Source organism: Myripristis murdjan, chromosome 1 (genome assembly GCF_902150065.1).
Source record: "Myripristis murdjan chromosome 1, fMyrMur1.1, whole genome shotgun sequence".
In the NCBI taxonomy this organism is placed as follows: domain Eukaryota; kingdom Metazoa; phylum Chordata; class Actinopteri; order Holocentriformes; family Holocentridae; genus Myripristis; species Myripristis murdjan.
The window spans coordinates 4,382,066-4,398,694 of record NC_043980.1 but is presented as its reverse complement, the minus strand read 5'-3'; the positions used below and the strand labels follow the sequence as shown (position 1 = coordinate 4,398,694).

General features: G+C 45.8%; 1 protein-coding gene across 1 annotated transcript in view; it reads right to left on the bottom strand.

Annotated features, from left to right (window-relative positions):
- The window catches only part of LOC115366658 (SERTA domain-containing protein 2-like), a 21,267-nt gene extending 15,373 nt beyond the window's left edge, over positions 1 to 5,894 (bottom strand). The window contains exon 1 of the mRNA XM_030062218.1: positions 5,741 to 5,894. The gene's annotated coding sequence lies outside the window, so the exon portion shown is untranslated. The remainder of the gene's footprint in view (positions 1 to 5,740) is intronic.
- Between the last annotated feature and the right edge of the window lie 10,735 nt (positions 5,895 to 16,629).

Sequence of the window (16,629 nt, the reverse complement as noted above, 5' to 3'; positions counted from 1 at the left end):
GACCATAACGACTATCATTCACTTCTTGAGCCAGGTGACCCTAACGACTGTCGTTAACTCTTGAGCCAGGTGACCCTAACGACTATCATTCACTTCTTGAGCCAGGTGACCCTAACGACTGTCGTTAACTCTTGAGCCAGGTGATCCTAACGGCTGTCGTTAACTCTTGAGTCAGGTGACCCTAACGACTGTTGTTAACCCTTGAGTCGGGTGACCCTAACGACTGTCGTTCACTTCATGAGTCAGGTGACCCTAACGACTGTCGTTAACTTGAGCCAGGTGACCATAACGACTGTCGTTCACTTCTTGAGCCAGGTGACCCTATCGACACTAAGGACAGGGATGAGCACAAACGAGGCCTGGACAATAAATCAGACAACGTCCCACTCAGGTGAAACAGCTGGGACTCCCCACCTGTCTGTCAGAAGTGAAGACGCTTCTTGGATGAGAAGTGAAACGTCCTCAGGAAGCTACAAACAAGCCCAGCTGACCTGAACTGAACTGTTTGGACGACACAGCGAGGCGCCTGCAGGGTCCAAGCAGAGTTCAGTGTGAGAGCGACAGACCTCAGGAGACAGCAATCAGAGAGCGGACACACGGCGACTCGTCACTCTCGTAGTAACAGATACAGCTCAACACGCTGAGAGTCACCGTGTCACTGCGGTGCGTTCACACCGAGCTCGTTCATTCCAACTCTGGGCGGTTTCCTGACACCACTCAACGACACCACTCAAACTCAAATATTAAAAACAGTTTTTTTCTTGTCCTCTTTGGATATGAACATCTATCAATAAAATGTAAAATGTTAATGGGATAAAACTGTGGATAAAAGTTTGCAGAGGCTCTAAGAACTTGTTTGTCCAAACTCCACAGGGCCTCCTCCTTTAGTTTGCTTAATTTTTCCAGGTGAAAAGAAACTCTGATGGCACCAAAATAGCTAACCACAGAGCTGTGTGTGTGTGTGTGTGTGTGTGTTTCAGGGGAGAGAGACAGCAGCCCAGATAAACTCTTATGACCTGCTAAGTTACAGCAAAGAGCACACACACGTTCCCGCTGAAGTTACAGGAAGTGAAATCCGACTGGTTTGGAATCTCTAAGCTGGCAGCACGACACATTACCACAACTCCGTCCAATCAGCAAGCCGCTTGTGAGTCATGTGACTTTGTTTACAAGCTGTGAGTCAGCTGTAATTGGTCTGTGTGAAGCAAAACAAACAAAACACAAAAATACAACCAAGTGAACTTTTCCACTCTGGTTCAAGACTGAAGAAGGAAAACAAGACGCCACAGGGAGCAAACCCGCGACTTCTGCGTTACAGGACGCTCTCTCTCACACACACACACACACACACACACACACAAACACACAAGTCACACTGCTGCTGTAAAGAATCAGTTGGAGTGTGTGTGTGTGTGTGTGTGTGTATGGTGGCGGTTCACACACACAAAGATCAGAGTGTTACTGTCACACTGTGGGATCTTTCAGGGAGCAGCTGCCTACAGGACATTTCTCGCTCAGCAGGCTCTGGTGTTTAGTCATCCTGAGAGCAGCAGCACACTCACTCACTCACTCACACACACACACACACACACACACACAGACACACACACTCACAAACACACACAGTGTTTTTTTAATTCCTGCAGTGCAGATTTCTGCAGGAGCCTCTGGATCCTGCAGCTCGCCTGCTGCCGCTGCTGCACAGCAACACCTGACAGCCGCTCAGTCCAGGTTTCAGCTCAGAGCAGCACGTCTGCAGGCTTTCATCCCAAACACACACACACACACGCACAGCAGCTGATCTCACTGATTAACACAGCTTCAGACACACAGGAGGAAGAGAGCAGGGAGATCAGCTGCTGTGGTGTTTGGTTGGGATGAAAACCTGCAGACGCGAGGCTCAGACAGACGGCGGCTGTGGAGAAACACCATCAGTCTTCTGCTGCGGCCGGGCCACACCGACAAAACCCAACATCATCACATGTTTGACAACACCTCCATAAGGACACTGTAAGAGGGACTACTGGTGTATTCAGATATATTAGCACAACAGATTTTGGATCAACAGTCTTCAGTCATAGATATGATAACCAAGCAGGTACAAACGACAGAACAGCGAGAAAAATCTCATAAGTTGAGAAAACTGCATTTCTTCAAAAGGAAAAGGCGTCACTCATGCCATGTCACGATATTATGATATCTGAAATCCCAGACGATTCGTAGTTTCATATCACGATACCAAAATAACATCGACATATCACGCAGCCGCAGCTTCTTCCTCGGAAAATATTCAAAAGCTGTTGGTAAATTGGAAACTGCATCTGGTGAAGTTAAAAGAAAATTCCTCCCCTGATGTTCAACACCGTCCGCGAGTTATTTTGAAATTAACTAGTTTACTCTTTTACTAAACCCACCACCTCCGCTCCAGTCACTAATTTCCCAGAATGCTTTCTGCCGAGCCCCAGACAGCAGGTGTGTGCTGGCAGCGTTTAGCACCAGCTGCTTTACATCTGATGTGTAAAATCACTGAAACACTTCAATTCACCAAACCGTCAGCGCTGCGACCAGAGCGTCACCGAGCGACCGAGCGACCAATCAGCACGCTGGGAGGGGCTCAGGTGACGGAGACAGCGAGACGCGGCGGCACGCCAACTTTAAAATCAAACAACGACGGCGACTCTTGAAGAAGTTAGCGTTGTAGAGGAGCCTGACGCCGACTGTCCTTCAGAAACAGCAACAAATCTGCAGCCAAACAACGGTGGAAGTTAAAGGAATATTCCAGCGTTTTCGGGGGAAAATCCGCTTTTTCCATCTTACCCAGGCCGAGACAAGACGTTCGATACTGCTTTCACCTCTGTACGTCCAGTGGCTCGGTCCCAAGACGTGAAGTTCAAATCCTCATGATCCACTGTGCAAATTAAACAGCTTCTGAGCTGCTGGAAGGTTTATTTTTTCACTTTGACGGAGCCAGGCTAACGACTCCCATAGACTTCAAGTCTTTATGCTAAGCTAACACAAAATGCTACCCATAGGAACTGAGCCACTGGACGTCCAGAGGTGGAAATGGTGTCCAACATCTTGTTTTAGTCTGGGAAAGTTGGAAAAAGGCGATTTCGCCCAAAACCCTGGCAGTATTTATTCCTTTAAAAGGTAAAGGGCATCACCAGCAGCCGTTTTTCAAAGTGGATTTTTCCGTTAAAGCGTATCCTACTAACAATCCCTCAAAACCTCATTTATTATAGCTCAGGTGAAGCAAGCCATGAGAGGATGACGGGTGTTTTTCACTGAAATTTGAGGTTTCCGTGCAGGAAAAGAGGTTTTAATCCGTAAGTGAGCTGCTGCTGGCCGCCGCTCATGTCAGAAACCACAGAAAGAGGCTGAACGCCTGAACGCCTCGCTGCCTGGCACTCCGGCCCGCCTGCCCGGGCCGCTCTGCCAGGCAAGTACGCACACGCCGCCTCCGAGCGCGATGCCTTCCACCAGGAGCCGGGAGCCGACGTGGGGGCGAGGTGGCAGGAGGATTCAGGTGAAGCTGCAAGCCGAGCGGAGCGGCCGGGATTCAGGGAAACTGAACTGGGGCTGAACTGGCAGAGCGTCCGGGAAGCAAAGGTGGACTTTAGTCATGGAAAAGGAATGTGTGTGTGTGTGTGTGTGTGTGTGTTTGGTGGCAGACTGCAGGATACACCCTGCTGCTCTGCCGGCCGCTCTGACTCATAAGCACATCCAGAAGTCACTTCTTCAAGTTTTTAAGCTCAAATGCAAACAGTGCATTTGCATAATATTGCTCACATTCTGAGGCCCGGCGTCGGCGAGGCCTCGTCTTTCTGCCGCGGGCTCAACAACCAGCACCGCGCTCGCTTTGAACGAGCTGCTTTACTGCGCTGTTTAGCCACCACGCGTTTATAAAAGATATTTATTCCACTGGCTACTCTTTTTCAAACCTTTCTCCTCCTGCTCTCGTGTGCCTTCGTCATGTTGGCTGTCTTGTTTTCGTCGTTTGCTCGAGCCTAAAGTGTCTCTAACAGGTTTGTACGGCACGCTGCTCGATGTAATGTGCTGTACAAATGCAATTTCATGGACTGATTTATTAAAAAACGTCACTACTTTTGCCTTTGTGGCGATTACAGATGCTTCCAGGGCCAAAACACAAACTAAATGTGTCCAGAAACGTAGAATCACCTTAAAAATACAGCTTTTTTTCGCCTGAATCGGTGCGTGCCCTGCAGTGCACGCTCCATCTCCTCTTCATCTTGTGCTGGCCAGCAGTCTGTTAACACAAAGTGACTGTGACTCCCATCGTGTCCACTGTACGAGCCAAACGTTAAAGCAGCGCTGCTCTTACATAATGCGCACAAAGTGGCGATTGTGCTGCGAGCCGCATGAATGTCCGTCAGTTCTCACTAAAACTAAGTTGCCGTGGCTCCGCCTGCTCGACTTTAAACTGCTGAACCACATTCTTCCCCCGGCAGGCGAGAAGCCCTTTAAAGCTGCAGCCAAACGCCAGGCACATACTGCAAATGTAAAGCTGGCTGACCTCTGACCTGCAGCCGGCCAGCAGCCAGAGCCCGGCACAAATATGTCATACGTTCAGAAAAACACGACACGGTTTCTGCTGCCTGTTCCGCCCACAGAGCCTCGCTGTGTGTGCAGTGAACTCGCAGCAAACTCGGCTTCAACTCCACATGCACTCTGACTTTCTGTCTTTCTGCACTTTGTGAACATCACTCCCCCTGTTTTAGTCGTGCTCATCTGGCTTCTGCCTTTTTTCAAGCCCCTGACCTGTTTTTTTTTTTTTTTTTTTTTTTTTTTTTTTTGGAAAGCATGGCTATAAAGCAGTCTAGGTCACATTTCAGCAAGAAACAGGCTTTAACAGATAAAACATGATTTGATAAACATTTATATGTAGCTTATAAAGGCGGTTAAAGCCTTTTATGTAATAAAAAGCTGACTATATTGTAAATAGCATTAATAATAAGCAATAAGGTCGCTATTAACTCACTATATGGAATACCATAGACTCACTATAGGGCCCTATAAGAGTGTTACAGGAATTTTGGTTATACAATCGGTTATAAAATATCAAAAAATTTAACAAGTGTGGCTGTAAACTCACTATGAACCACCACAGACATACTATTCGATAATTACATTATTATTTAGGTTATTTTTTAGCCACTATTAATCATGTGTGATGTATCATTTGGAGTATTTCCTGCCTGTGTGTCTCAGCTGCATGCAGAAAGCCCATGTGGCTGAACCAGTGGCCCCAGTTTGAGCCTGTCAGAGCAGCTGGTTCCAGTCCTGCAGACCTCCGGAGCTCCGGATCATGGCTGCTCCCCACCACCTGCCACCACGCACCCGATCCCGGCTACACCCTCCGCAGCAGCCCGGGGGCAGCTCCCACCGCATTTACATATAAAAGCTGCTGCTCTCCGCCGGGGAAGGAGCTCCTGTGCGGCTGCAACGCGGGTAGGAACAACCGGGGAGGAAGTGCGGCGCTGCACCGCAACAACACGGGAGAAATACACACACACACGCACACACGCACACACACACACACATACACACCTTCTGCTGCCCAAGTTAGAATGAGCTCCGTGCTGCGATCAGGCGTCCCAGCGAGATCAACATAACTTGTGTGTAATGTGTGTGTTTGTGTGCGATCGTGTGTGTGTGTGTGTGTGTGTGTGTGTGTGTGTGTGTGTGTGTGTGTGTGTGTGTGTGTGTGTGTGTCACCCACCACATGTAGTCCCATCCAGGGCTCGCAGAGCTGCATTGGCTGTCGATGGGAGGCCAGAAGCGCCGCGGCCGGACGAGGCAACATGGAAGTGAGACGCCGAGAGTCGCTGCGCTGCGCCCGGAGCCCGCTGCTGCTCTCCAGGCGCCGAGCTGCACACAATGGCGAGCAGAGAGGAGGAGGAGGAGGAGGAGGAGGAGGAGGAGGAGGAGGAGGAGGAGATGTGTCAGCGCGCCGCGGCGTCAGGCTGCGCGAGCTGCCGCACACCGCTTCCGCCCCGGACTTTCGAAATAAAACTTAAAAAAAAAAAAAAAAAAAAATAGTAAACTGGACCTAAGTGCGAAAATAAATAAATAAATAAAGATAGATAGATAGATAGATAGATAGATAGATAGTATTCCAGTTTGTACTTTCTAAATAAAAGTAAAAAAAAAAGAAAAAAAGAAAAGAAAGTAAGTAAGCAGGGCTTAAGTGTGAACATAAATAAATAAATAAATAAATAAATAAATAAATATGTAAATAAATGGTATTCCAGTTGTGACTTTCTAAATTAGTAAGTAAGTCACTAAGTGTGTAAACAAACAAACAAACAAACAGACCAATAGTATTCTGGTTGGTACTTAAAAAAGCAAAATCATAGTAAAATAAAAGTAAACAGTACGGCCTATGTAAGTAAGTGAGTAAATAAATAATTAGCATTCTGGTCAGTACTCTCTGAATTAAACTTAAAAAAATAAGTAAGTAAGTAAGTGACTAATTGGAAAACCTACAGACTGACATTTTACTTCTATAAAAGTCTCTACTTCTAAATGCTCCCTGGCAGTCTGACTGATTCACTTGACAGCCAGTAAAACATTAATTTACAATTAGTTCGTTTTTTTTTTTTTTTTTTTTTTTTTTTTTTTTTAAGAATAAAGGAGGCTCTCTGGCTCATGAAAACTGTTTTCCTTTGAGCTCTTTTTCCCAAACATGACAGATAAGGTTTTAATATTGAAGGAAAGGCTCCCACTTCCGGTTTGATACCGCAGCTAACTTGACGGAGCTGAGTGTGACGTTCAGGGCCGCAGCCTGAGAGCACACTGCCAGGAAAAAAGGTGCATCCCGGTACCCTTTAAGATCTGTAATGAATTATTATTAAAAATAAATAAATAAATAAATAAAATTTACTTAATTTTATAAATTAAATTTCATTTTTAATTTTCATTTCTATCTAACCTTTAATTAATCAGGTTGTCATTGATGATTATTATTATTTATCATTATTTATTTATTTTTTACCAGGACACCAAGAAAGCAGCATTAACAAACATGTATGTATACATGCTGTAGACTGACAAAAATACAGTCATAAATGATTTTTTCTGTATTTTCAAAACTATAAATAAAAAAAAAACTCCTAACTGAGTCTGACACAGTTATCTCTTAATCACCAGTTTACTTGAAGTCAGTCAGAGCAGCTTTTTTGCGACAGGATAAAATCTAAACTCTGCTAAGTGTTCCTTGTCTGCGGCTTCAGTGCCTTTAAACTGCGTCTAAACTCTGTGCAGACTGTTTTTTTTCCCATCTGTCTTAAGTTATCAGAGGCTGCGTTTCCTTCAAACTGCAGTCGTGTTTTTCTCTCTCATCAGCTCTGATGTTTTTATTCCTGCAGACGGCTGGGAGACGGAGCCGGGACGGAGGTTTGGCTCGCTCCGGCCTTCAGAGCGCCGACTGTCAACTGTCCGCACAATTTCATGCAAACCGCGTGAAACGCTGCGAAAACAGAACATAAACGAGGTGCGTTTCCACCGGCAGCTGAGCGGCTGGAGGTGAGCAGACGGGCTTCCTGAGAAAACACCGAAACTTTATCCAGCAGGAAAACGAGGACGCTCCAGTCGTCACCGGGCAGCCGGCTGACGCTGGCCGTACTGTTTAGGTTTTCTGAGGATGAAAACAGAAAAACAAAGGAATGCACTACAGTCTGTTGTTCATACGGTTATAACAACATCAATAAACACAGCAGCCACAGCACCAGTTCACCTGCACACATCACCTGTTTAACACATACATTTCAGTCACAATTTATCACATCATTCCCAGCCTGAAGCGAGCTTCAAAACATTAAGATCCTCAGCTGTGGACAGAAAGTCACTTGTATTTACTTACTTTGCAAAATCAGTGATCGTTTTCATTTTATTGGTTAATTTTTTTATTTCTGCCTCCTGGTGCAGCACGAGGTCGCCACCAAACCAAACTATTTACTGACTTTTTTCCCCCTTGCTCTTCACCAGATACGGCACATGGGTATGTCTGATTTATAATAAATAATCAATAAGAAGATCAGTTTAGAAGGGAATGAATAGGACAGTGATCGTCTGCAGGTCGCTTGTCTACGCTGTCTGTGCACTGAAAAACAAGCTTTTCATAACATGACACCTCTTACAAATAAAACTCTTCCAAAAATAAAAATGTACCTTATGACTGAAAAATTAGCTAAAAAAGATGGAAAAAGTAACTTTGTGTTTGCTTTGATCTGTGATGTTGCTGTGGGACTGAACTGGATCTGAGCCAAAAGGTTCAACAAAGACCTCTGTTTCTAACAGTGTGGGCCTTGGCCTCACTTCCACAGGATCCGCCCCTCTCTCTCTCTGTCTCTCTCCCTCTCTCCCTCTCTCTCTCTCTCTCTCTCTCTCTCTCTCTCTCTCTCTCCCCCTCTCTCTCATAGTAAATACCTCTGCTCGACCAGGACAGAGTGTGTGATCATTAGCAGCCTCCTGTCATTACAGACACACACATTAGAGTTGGAGTCCTCATTGGCTCAGCTCAGCGAGGAGAGGCTGCTGCAGCGTCTGCAGCCTGAACGCAGTGTCCTGAACGCAGCGTCCTGAACGCAGCGTCTGCAGCCTGAACTCAACACAGTGTCTGCAGCCTGAACTCAACACAGTGTCTGCAGCCTGAACACAGTATCCTAAATGCAGCGTCTGCAGCCTGAACGCAGTGTCCTGAACGCAGCGTCCTGAACGCAGCGTCTGCAGCCTGAACTCAACACAGTGTCTGCAGCCTGAACGCAGCGTCTGCAGCTTGAACTCAACACAGTGTCTGCAGCCTGAACGCAGCGTCTGCAACCTGAACTCAACACAGTGTCTGCAGCCTGAACGCAGCGTCTGCAGCTTGAACTCAACACAGTGTCTGCAGCCTGAACGCAGCGTCTGCAACCTGAACTCAACACAGTGTCTGCAGCCTGAACGCAGCGTCTGCAGCTTGAACGCAGCATCCTGAACGCAGCGTCCTCAACGCAGCGTCTGCAGCTTGAACGCAGCGTCTGCAGCTTGAACGCAGCAGCTTGAACGCAGCGTCTGCAGCCTGAACACAGCATCCTGAACGCAGCGTCTGCAACCTGAACGCAGCATCTGCAGCTTGAACGCAGCGTCCTCAACGCAGCGTCTGCAGCTTGAACGCAGCGTCTGCAGCCTGAACACAGCATCCTAAACGCAGCATCTGCAGCCTGAACGCAGCGTCTGCAGCTTGAACACAGCATCCTAAACGCAGCATCTGCAGCCTGAACGCAGCGTCTGCAGCTTGAACACAGCATCCTGAACGCAGCGTCTCCAACCTGAACGCAACATCCTAAACGCAGCGTCTGCAGCTTGAACGCAGCGTCCTCAACGCAGCGTCTGCAGCTTGAACGCAGCGTCTGCAGCCTGAACGCAGCATCCTAAACGCAGCATCTGCAGCCTGAACGCAGCACCCTGAACGCAGCGTCTGCAGCCTGAACACAGCGTCTGCAGCTTGAACGCAGCGTCCTGAACGCAGCGTCTGCAACCTGAACGCAGCGTCTGCAGCTTAAACGCAGCGTCCTCAACGCAGCGTCTGCAGCTTGAACGCAGCGTCCTCAACGCAGCGTCTGCAGCTTGAACGCAGCGTCCTCAACGCAGCGTCTGCAGCTTGAACGCAGCGTCTGCAGCCTGAACGCAGCATCCGTCCTGAACGCAGCGTCTGTCTAACTGTAGCAGCGCTCGCTCTCCTGCCGAGCGAACCACCACAACTATGTGAGGCATCCCAGCTATTCAGCTCTGGACATCTTAGAGCAGGATGCTCTGTCAGCTGGTTCTAATCCCTGCAGAGAGAGAGAGGGGGAGAGAGAGAGAGGGAGTGAGGGAGAGAGGGAGAGAGAAAGAGAGAGAGGGATGGTGGTGGGGGGGTTCAAGCAGAGCTGGACAGTAACTCAGTAGTTTTGCTTCAGTTCTTCACTGCAGTCAAATTCACCTGAGAATTTCCATATTACAATTCAAACTACAATTATAAATCACATTTGGCAGACACTTTTATCCAAAGTGACGAACAGATGATATTTTTATACACCAACAAGCAAAGAGAACAACAACATCAAGAGCCATAACGCTCTGGTCCTGGTCCAAAGGACAGAGGAGCTACGAGGCAGAGCACAGGGGGAATATATAGAGTGCATAAAGTTGTTTTTTATTATTTAGGGGATTACACAGTCCAGTTGAGCAGGTGTTCCCTGAAGAGCTGGTTTTTAGCCTTCTCTTAAAGACTGAGTAGGACTCTGAGTATCGAAAGGAGTTTGGCAGCTCGCTCCACCAGAGGAACCACAGAGGAGAGTCCAGCTGCTGATTCAGGGCCTTGTTGTGCTGGAGGCTCCAGGCGTCGCCCCATGGTGGAGTGGAGACGGCAGGAGGGAGCGTAAACCTGGAAAAGGGAGTCCAGGTAGGTAGGAGCAGGTTTGGTTGCTGCTCTGTAGGCAGCAGAGAGTCAAGGCCTTGAATTTGATGCAAGCACCAGCTCCCAGCTGGTGGAGGGATATGAGCAGCGGAATGACGTGTGCTGTTTTGGGCTGGTTGAGGACCAGACCATCACCTTCTGGATCATCTGCAGAGGCTGGAGCGTGCCGCCAGGAGCCAGAAGCACCTGGACCAGGAGTCGAGCTGCAGGTTCAGACAGGTGTGGTCTGATTCTCCTGAGACTGTGTGGTCGTCTGGCTGGAACGATAGGAGGAGCTGGGTGTAATTAGCATAAGAGTGGTACGGGAAGCCATATGAGCAGTTCACTGCACCAGGAGAGGAGGTGTATATTGAGAAGAGAAGGGGACCAAGCACTGAGCCTTGAGGTACCCCTGTGGACAAGCAGTAGGATTTAGGCACTTCCTCTCTCCCTCTCCGACACTAAGGATCTCCCTGAGAGGTAGGACTCAAACCAGCGGGTCCTGAGAGTGCACAGAGGAGGATCTGGTGGTTAACTGTGTCACAGGCAGCTGATTGGTCGAGCAGAAGTAGGACAGAGGACTGACCGGCAGCTCTAGCCGATCGCAGAGTTTCCACTACAGACAGGAGTGCAGTCTCAGTTTGGATCTGGTTCGGATCAGGTAGGTAACTCACAGCGACAAGTTCAGAGGCTTGGATAAAGACTGTGCGCTCGAGTGCTCTGGACTGAAAGGACAGGAGTGAAACCGGCCTGTAGTTTTGGACCAGAGACAGGTTGAGTGACTGCACCACAGTTTCTGACCGCTGGTTCTCTGCACAAGAAGCTTTTCCAGGCAAAACCAGCCCATCCCTGTGCTCTGGACTCCACGCCGCCTCTCGATGGGCTGCCGACCCCCCGGGTGAAGTGATGTTGCCCTGCAGGAACCTTTATGACACTTTCACATCAAATTTAAAGAGCCACTTTTTTCCCTCTCCCTCTGCCGAGGTTCCAAAATGTCTGTTTTTTTTTTTTGTTTGTTTGTTTTTTTGTCAAGTCCATTTTTAATTTATCTCCTATGTCCTCCGTTTTATTCATTTCCTTTTGACCTCTTATTTTCTTATTTTAAATCTTGATTTCACCTTTTTTTTCTCTGTTCTCTGTGTTTTCCATTTCAGTTTTGGCTTTTATGTATTACTCTTCTAATTTGTACATTTGTATTGTAAACTCTTGTGCCATTGTAAGGCACAGTTTTCTTATAGTTTACTCCAAAAAAATAAAGGAAAAATCAAGTTATCAGCAATGCACTGCATATACATTTTTATATTTTTTTATATACATATATATACTTTTTTTCTAAATTTCTTTTATTTTTTGCTAATTTGCTAATTTCGTAATAATTTTCTTGTATCTGTTGCAAAAGTTTGCTAATGTTGCATTACTTAAAAAAAAAAGAACTAATAATTATCATTGTGTTTGTTGTCATATTTAAAAATGCCTTTGCACATTTTCATTTTTGGGGGGGGGGGGGGGGGGGGGGGGGGCATAAGTGTTAAATTTGTGATTTTGATGTTTTGGGTGTTTTTTTTTGGGGGGGGGGGGGGGGGGGGGGGGTGTTGTGGTACTTTTTTTTTTTTTTTTTTTAGATATCTGATTTTAATATATTATCAATATAGTTTTCTTGTAATTTTTAAAAATGTTTTTGCACATTAAGAGGTGGTTGCTGTGGATCTTGTGATTTTTCTTTCTTGTGTACTTTTTGTACTTTGCTAATCGCACTTCATCCTGCATTTTGAAAAGAAACAGCGTGACTGCTCGGGTCTCTAAGGGTTAAGCAGCTCTTGTGTTGCGGCCGACTCTGCTGCTAACTGGGTGAAGTCAAACTGGTTAAACAGGTTCAACTGAGCTCAAGTTTTTTTTTTCTGCTCCCTCCAGCAAAAGACTCACTCAACTTTGCTCGATGCACCTGTGCAGAAAACTCGCCCATGCACCAGAAAGTGAGAGAGAGAGAGAGAGAGAGAGAGAGAGAGAGAGAGTGTGTGTGTGTGTGTGTGTGTGTGTGCAGGCAGGGACAGCCCTAGTTGGAAAGAGTGATGCGTGCCTGCTGCTGCGTCCTCAGCTCAGCGATGCGTCGGGCCCGGCGAGGCCTAATCGCTGCCAGATGGTCAGAATGAAAAGCAGAGGAGTTTCCAGCAGCAGCTCCTCGGCCTCAGATGAACACGCGAGGAGCGACACGGAAACCCCGTCCTGAGCTGAGCCGGGCCGGGGGCTCGCAGCGTCCCGCCAGCAGAGCGTTACTGCTCGCAGCCTCAAGGGGGCGGCGTTTCATCCTTTGACTGGACTTGGCTTGGCTCCACGCTGCAGCTCAGAGCGTCCCGACCGGGGAGGACCAGATCCACGTTGAACCTCTTAAACTCACGCGTGTCAGCGTTGTCATGACAACAAGGAAACCCTGTGTTCACGTCATCACCAAACATCAAGAGCGTAGCGGTTCACTTTTCACGCTTCTGTTCGTCCCGCAGTTTTTAAACCGCAGCTCAGATTATATCAGAGATTGGCTCAGATTTCAGGTGGTGTCTTTTTAATCTCAGGTGGCAGAGGTTTGTTCTGAGCTCACACGAGCCTGCAGCTAACGGACACTTGCTCTGTTTTCCACTGGAAAATGAATAAATGAATTGTTCAAATAACTTTGTGGATCTAGATTTTGATTCAGATTTTTAAAAAACAGGTTTTGAGGAGTTGAGCCTCACCTCCGGAGCTCATTAGGATAAGCGGACAACATCTGATTAGCTCATGCTAACGCTGTGAATTAGCTTCCAGTCCTGTTTAGTAACTTCAGCAACACGCTGATGATTTGGATTAATTTCATTTCCAGGGTTTTTCTCTGGTGATTTACTTGTAATTTTTTACTTTTTCCTGTTACTTTCGTTACTTCCCCCCCAAATATCTAATTTTAACAATTCAGAATAACAGTATTCAGAATTAATTTGCTCCTTTCCTGTCGTACCACGTGACGCTATCAGACGGTAACGTTAGCTAGGAAGTGGCTGAAGGCTAACGTTAGCTGCCGTCGCTAACAGGTGATCAAATCTGTAGTTTGACCTTGAAATCTGAGCCGACGTCCGTCTGGAGTTTCTCTCTCCGTCGTCTCCTCAGTCGTTCCTCGGTCAGGAAGGTGGAACCACGGCGGGCTGTCAGGTTCTCTGTGGTTCTACGCCGAGCAGCTGGAACACAGCAGCACCGCGAGAGGACGGCGGCTGAACATTTACCATGATAAGAACCGCAGGACGTCCTGCTGATGAATATGTTCACTGTAATATCACATTATGCTCAATAATAATAAAAAAAATCTTCATGTGAAAACATTGTATTCAATAAAAATGTAATGCTTCTCCACACCTGCTGCTGGTTCTCACCTGAGTTTGTTTCCTGGTGAAAGTGGTTGGGAAAAAAAAGACATTTCAGGTGTTTGTTGGAAGCTTGACCTGTCTCCAAGGTTCAAGGGCTTATTTTATTTTATTTTATTTCATTTATTTATTTTTGCAACTGTCACAGAAGTCACTAAATCTAAAAAACAAACAAAAAAAAAAAAACTTTACTAAAAAACTAAAAAAAAACAAAAAAAAAACACTAAAAAAACACTAAAAAAATTTCCTTCTCAGGCCATTTATTTTTTTTTTAAATATAGTTTTTATTTGTTTTTTTTCCTCCTTTTTTGCTTCTCTGTTTACAACTATGTCCTTTAATTTTCTGTTGTTATGTTCCTAATAAATATGTGTTTTATTGTGTCTTGCTGTGGTCAGTTTACCTTCTATTGTTTTCTGTTTTATTCTCATCTCTTATTTTAACAAAAAGCCCTTCGAGGGACGGGTCCTGCACATCAGCCTCAGCTACAAACACGGTGACACCCGCCCTGGACGGCTGTTCTCGGTTTGTCTCTATAGACTGTAGACACTCAAATAAACCATAAATGCATAAGACAGTCAATTAAAAAAAAAGACATGAATGAATATTATAAGAGGATGTTAAATGTGTGACAATCTGATGGGGAAACAGGAATTAGAGTCAGTGTGTCAATCAGAGACTCATTTTAATGTCATTATGATGGATTTCCACAGCACTCGAAGGCAGCGACGTGGCAAAATGAAGTTTCGTAGCTCAGTTCCTCGCCTCGAACACATCCCACGTTGTTTTTGGTTTCTGTCGAAAAGCCTCATGCCTTCTGGTAAAGAGCCACACGTGGCCGGAGAGCTACTGCACCGGAGTATCTCTGAATCACGGCCATCTCATTTGTCACCTGGAAAACGTTGGACATCCGGCCGCTGAGTCTCCTGGGCTGTGGTCGGCACACGGGGAGGCACAGAGGCGGCTCGCCTGGAGCCCGGGAGGAAAGGGGAGATACACCTGCTGTCGTCTACTTTTTCATGTTTTATCTTCAGCAGAAGCTTTCCTCTCCTCTGTGGGCCTGAAAACCGCCCGGAACGAAACAGATACACCGAAAAAATCCTGACTAAAATGAAATGAGTGACAGATTTCACTGGAGATACTGTGTCAGGTGTGTGTCCCACTCTGCCTTTATGTTCACACTGTGTCTGCCGCACACTGAATACTACTAATACTACTATTACTACTAATAATAATACTGTAAATCTGATACAGTGTAATACTAGAGTAAGAATGACTTTTACTCACCAAATGCAGCATGCACACACACACACACACACACACACACACACACACACACCTGTGACCTGGTAAAATGCTGCTGACTCATTACAGAGCAGATCTGACACATCAGGAAGACAAAACATCAAACAAACAAACAAACAACAGCAACAGTCCTGCAGGAGCGTCGAGTGCATGCACCGACTAATGCGTTAAAAAAAAAAAAAAAAAAAAAACGACAACAAAAAAACCCCAAACACTGCGGTGCAGCAGCATCAGCACACAGGCTAACAGCACTGTGTGTCTGCTAGTGATCATATAATAATATTTTTATTTTTATTTATATTCATACAGCACAAGGGTGTTTAACGGGCAGCGGCATGGAAATGATCACAATGGAACAAAACTTTCACACAAGGCAAATAAAAAAAAGAAAGAAGAAGAAAGAAGAAGAAAATAAAAATTCAAACACAGATTTCACTGATGAGGATTTTAGAAAGATTTTTTTTTGGACCGACCAAAAGCTTGTTGTCCCGGCCACACTGTTTGATTGACAGGTGATTTCTATAACACAGCAATAAGCTCTAAGCAAAATAAATAAATAAATAAAAAGACAGAGACTGAATGAAAACAAGAATGTTACAGATTGCCCCTTTAATTTTTCTCCACTGAAGCTGAAGATGGTGTTCTCTTCAAAATAAAAGTCAGATGCACTTCATTTAAAACCACAGTATGTCAGACGACGCTGTACAAATACATAAAATACAGTCATGTGGTGCAGACATGATCAACAGAAAATGAATCAGTTATAGTTTAGATAATTGATTGATTGATCAGTTTGGTCCGACATCACCTCACACATTTTTATTGTCCAATCACTTCATTGTGTGGCGAAGATGGAAAACGGCTCTGTGGGTTGTTCCAGAGTGTGTGACGACAAAAAAATCTTCACTCAGGCAACAGCGACTGCATCACACACACACATATGTACACACACACACACACACACACACACACACACGCCTCCTGTGTGGTGTATGTAGGTTAAGTAAAGCCGCCGACCGCAGAGACACGACACCACAAGCCTTTTGTTTGTGCTCGTCCTGCCCTACATTACAGGTGTCAATAAAGCTCTGAATAGACCTGGAAAAAAAAAAAAAAAAAGAAAAACAAAACAAACAAGCCCAGGCCGAACTTCAGCCGTTTCCAAACCTGAGGTCCGGGGGCCTCCAGGGGGCCTTGGCAGAGCTCTAGGTGGCCTCAAGAGGGGAAAATAGTTTGATATAATTTTTATTGCACTTACCAGACTTCAAATTAATAGACTGGGTTAAAAGAAACAAACAAACAAACAAAAAACATTTCACTCTCCACTTATTTCCACCTACAAAGGATTTCAGTGAGTCTATTTTAAGTCATTTAGTAGAAGTTAGATAGCGTTTTTGACTAAATCTACACCCAGTAGATTAAATGATGTCCTAACAATAAACTATCAATAAAGTAAATGATCGTGTAATAAATCAGCAGCTCTTTTTGTGCTGGTCTTTGGCCGT